This window comes from Rattus norvegicus, chromosome 2, assembly GCF_021556685.1.
Source record: "Rattus norvegicus strain SHRSP/BbbUtx chromosome 2, alternate assembly SHRSP_T2T, whole genome shotgun sequence".
NCBI lineage: Eukaryota > Metazoa > Chordata > Mammalia > Rodentia > Muridae > Rattus > Rattus norvegicus.
The window spans coordinates 54619306-54624177 of NC_141535.1; the positions used below are offsets into that span (position 1 = coordinate 54619306).

General features: G+C 39.2%; 1 pseudogene; it reads left to right on the top strand.

Moving 5' to 3' along the window:
- The first annotated feature begins 1301 nt into the window (after window positions 1-1301).
- Window positions 1302-4135, top strand: Med27-ps1 (mediator complex subunit 27, pseudogene 1; annotated as a pseudogene).
- The last annotated feature ends 737 nt before the right edge of the window (window positions 4136-4872 follow it).

Consider the following 4872-nt stretch of genomic DNA (forward strand, 5'->3'; position numbering starts at 1 on the left):
GTCCTTTGAGGCATCTATTACAGTGAGAGAGAAGTATCTTCCTGGTTTCTGTGAATCTCTCTAGTATCTTTACTATACCTAGGCATACTATCCCGGAACATTGGTGTTTAGTCAAGAAGATAGAGGCCCACACTGTGACTGGGATAAGAACTAGGGTGGGAGGGGACAAGCATTGGAGGCTATGCCTTGGGCTTGTTTGGTCTGATGCCATCTCTAAGCAGAAAGTGTAGAACTAAATGGAATCGGGACGCTCAACTGCTATCCACGGATGGGGAGAAAGCTCCACATATGCTTTGGTAACCAAAGATCACAGTTGTGGTCTTCAGTTTGAAAGTTGAATAGGACTAAATGAAATGTTTCATTTTTCTACTCCCTTACTTTTCAGTGCTAGCCTTTGGACAAGAACTATGGAGGAGAGAAATGGTTAATGTACAAGTAGCATGAATGCTGTATCAGCAATACCTTTGGAGAAAAATTAATGTTTTCTACTTTTTATGCCTTGGGATAATAGGAATGGCTAACCCAAACTATAAAAGTGTGTCTGTAAAGCTCAAACACTGTCTTCCTCTGGACATTAAGGAGGAGACTCGTGCATGGAGATAGAGCTGTCCAAGATTGTATTTTGATTGATTGTTTACAGATCAACACAGCAAAGAGGGTAGGAACTTTGAAGATTGCACTCAGTTTTTAGGATACTGGCTATTAAATATTTGATTAATGAGTAAGTAACCAACCAGAAAATATTTAAGTGCCTTGTTTTAATTTAAAAACAAATGGAAACATTATTAACCAGAGGTTGGCAAGCTATTGCTTATGTGCAAGATCCAACCTACCATCTGGTTTTGGAAGTAAAGATTTTGGAATGTTAGCTGGGTTGCTTTACATATGATTTATGAAGATTTTTATATTACAGTGGCAAGATCTGAGTAATCATGACAGAGACTAATGACCTCTAAGTCTAAAATGTTTACTATACAGCCTTTTACACATACATACACACAAACACACACACACACACACACACACACACACAGGTTACCTTGATTTTAGACATGTGATTTGTAAATTTTTTTTCTTTCTCTCTTTTGAACAAATTGTGCTTGACACTCAACTAAATAGGACACAGATGTTGGCCTCTTTGTCACGTGCATATGTTAGCGTTCCCTAATGAAGATCAGTCCAGCTTCTTTCCTTCTATAAACGCTATTAGCCTCAAGAGATACTAGAGGAAAAAAATCTAGCATTATTAGGGAACTATGCTGATTATATAATTTTAAATACTACTTTTACGGATTAGAAAAATGAGAGCCAGGTATGTTGAGAAGTTTGCCCACATGTACCCAACTCAGGTCATTGGATGGACACTATTTCTTCTAATGAAAATTCCAGAAAATCCGTTCCAAAAAAAAGTAAGTTAACTTTGTCCTATTACTCTTTTGTGCTGAGTAAATTCAGTTACCTAATGGTTCTTAAATTTCAATATGTATCAAGACTGTGGAGCTTGCTAAAAGCGAAATTGGTGGGCTTAATCCCTCTTTTCCCCAGTGTTTCTAAAACAATGAATCTTGAGTGACCTTAAGAAGCTACATATCTAATCAACTTTCCACCTGATAATGATGATTCTAATTCACAGACAACACTTCAGAGTCTCCTTGAATAAAACCTGGAATACTTAATTCTTGTCCCTTTTAGGTATTGGTACTTTAAAGCCAGATCAGTCATTAGCTTCTCATCAATTATCAGTTTGATAATCAATGAAGACCTTACATCAACCTCCGCCACGGGGATTCTTTTACAATACCACAAAATATCAGCCCAGTAAAAGAAAAGAACATTCATGAACAAGTCTCAGTTATCATGGGTGAAGTCAGCAAAGGCAGGCAATATAAAAAGCTTTGGTTCTGTGAAAGCCCTGGTAACAGATAGCAGACGATAGGAATGTTGGTAAGTATAGGTGAGGGGGAAAGGCCTTATAGCCAGACGCTTAGATGTTCCCTACATTCCCAGATGCATGATTCGGTAGGCATTGAGCTACAGAATTGAGCTTTGTAAGTTCATTTGATGGTATCTTCTCTCCTCATGAAAATCTGAATTAATTTTGTGGAGATTCATGTAAACATCGATGTCCAAAAAAAGTGTATTAAAAAGCTCAGTTGACTTTGTGTCCATAAATCCACAAGATGCTCCCATTTGCCACAAGCTTCTTTTGCGACTTAAAATAAACAAAACTACATTTAGATTATCGTAAAACAAACCAGAAATAAGACAAAGAAAATGCTAAGATTGCTTGACTTTAAATGAATAAGAAACTAACAAAATAAAGGTTTGTTTTTCTTGGATGCTTTGTGATTTAAGTTGTTTTGCCTTTTTCTTGGGAGAAAAGGCGAGTATCTCAGCTCAAAAGATAAAATTGTAACTGGGAAGTGATGAGCCAATATAATTCACACCCCACCCTCTCGCCAATCATCAGTAAACATGATTGAAGTGGTTTTTCTGCAAGAAAAAAATACCCTTAAAAATTCAAGACTGGGAAAATTTAAACCTGATGTTTTCATTCCTTCCAAATCTCCTCTGTCTGTTGCAACCCTTGACTTTTGTTTTCCCCTACAACTGTGCCCATGGGTTATGGACTTCTGGCCCTGTGGTCTCTCTGGTTATCTGGGCTTAGAAGGCCTACGTAGGGCATGTCTGATCCTGGGATCACCCTACCCCTCCTCTCCCAACCCCAGTTACTCACTCGTTCTCTCGCGTGTGTTCCGTCTCTCACTGAATGTTCTTATGTTTGTCAAAGCTGTCATCATTCTCCAGGAAGCTTAAAACTTCACAGTGAATCTTGCCAACCTCTTTTTTGTTTCTCAAATCTACCCTGTTTCCAATTCTCTCGATTCCTCTGGAAAATGGCTTTTCCATCAGTCTCCTCCTTTGCACTGTCTTCTCATCTGTCCCCCTCTGCCCAATCCCAACCCTCCCCAGGTCATAACGATGCAGAACACAGCCATTCACAGAGACTTGGAATCTCCCTCAACAACCCCCATGTGTCTTACCTCTTAACTGAGTAAATTGATTTAATTTCCAAAGCCATGATATAATTTTATTTCTAAGATGTTAACATTATCACTCAATCATAAGTTGTTAAATTAAAATATATACAAACTGTTTAAGATAGTATAGGACACTCGATAAGTACCTGCAAATAGAGTGACTATATAAGATATCACTTGAGTGGCCAAAGCCACAAGACAGACACAAGTGTTGGAGTGAACCTGAAGATCTTTTTGTAGGACATTAGTGCCATTGAGATGCTCTGCTCCAGTGAGAGTAGCGTGTTAGACAGCCTGAGGGATGGCATGCACAACAAGAAGATGAGGGAGGGCTATGAGAAGGCCTTCATCATGCATTTCTAGGACAACTTTCATCTAGACAAATAGGACCTCAATGAGTTGTCTGAACAACTTGGTAGGCAATCCATAAGAGAACCACCCTATTCACAACACCAGGCTGATAAACCTGGATCCCATGCAGGACAAAACTCTGTTCTGTAGCCAACTTCAGCACACATACAAATAGTCAGACAATTCTCAGTAAAATGCAGGCCTAGCATCTGGTCTTTTGAATCAACAGTCCTTGAAGGGCTCTGCAAAACAGATGGACCCATCTGTCAAGCATTGACTGAAGGTTCAGCCCACCACTCTGGCTCTACTGCATCAATAAGTAAATGATGTGATCATCCGCTTTGACAGGATATTTCAGGAAATATCCATCCACTTATCCAGAAACAATGAAACTTCAGCAATGCTTCTGATGACCTTGGAAAAGGGGTGAAAAGTGGTCAGTCATCATGAGAAGTCTAGTCTGTTCGTGAATCCCACAATAGTCAAGGGAGTAATGAGGATGCCTACACAGTATATGCTAAGCTTGATATATGGTCCTAATGCAACTATTAGGAAGTCCAGAAGGGGATAGATCATGCTACCATTATCTGGCTCACAGTTAGCTACCCAAGATGCAAGCAAGAAGTTGTGGTTAGGATCTTTTGTGACTTGGTTGAAAAGCTACATAGAGCATTGTTTCAAGGCCATGCCAACAGCTGCAGAAACTTCCTGCTAGAGGGCTTTCTCCCAACAGAGACTTCTGAACTCTGAAGACTTTCATAGCACCCTACAACAGTAACCTGGGCCCAACCTCTGTCCTTCCCGTAGCCCATGCACCTTCCCAGATTGGCCCTGTCTGTTCGCCACACAGATGACTGTAGGGCATTCTCCCTCTCCTGTTCCTTTAGGTAGAATTGCCACCTGTCAGCTTTCATTATAGAAGCATGTTCTTCCATTTGCACAAGTATCCTGACATCTCTGGGAGTTGCTGTCTACCACCATACAGGTCTATTGTTCTCTTGAGCCTACTGAAGTGAACCCTTTATTCTTGTGTTGGGTTGCCTGATTGGTTCTTGTAAACAATAAACTTTTGTACCCTGAAAAAAAAGATGCATTTGAAGTGGGGGATAGAGCAATTCCTATATAGTATCAGTTTTCATATGCCATGTACATTTATTTTTATGTTATATTAATAATATATAATATTTTATTTCACAAATCATTACTTTAAGTGTTACAAAATCTAGATTCATCTTACTTTTGAGAATGGAAGTTTGGATCTTTTGGTGCAGGTCAGGACATACTGTCACTGCTCAAAGAGGAATGGTTATCAATCTTCTATATCTCTCCATACTTTGGGTAGGTGTTTCAAGAGTACAAGGCTTCAATATTTGTTATCTAACATACACAATTATGTTTACAGCAAGCAACCTTGAAGGGTTAGACTAATTTCACGGCAAAGATTAATCCTGACTTCCATGTACTAAACAATGATAATCTC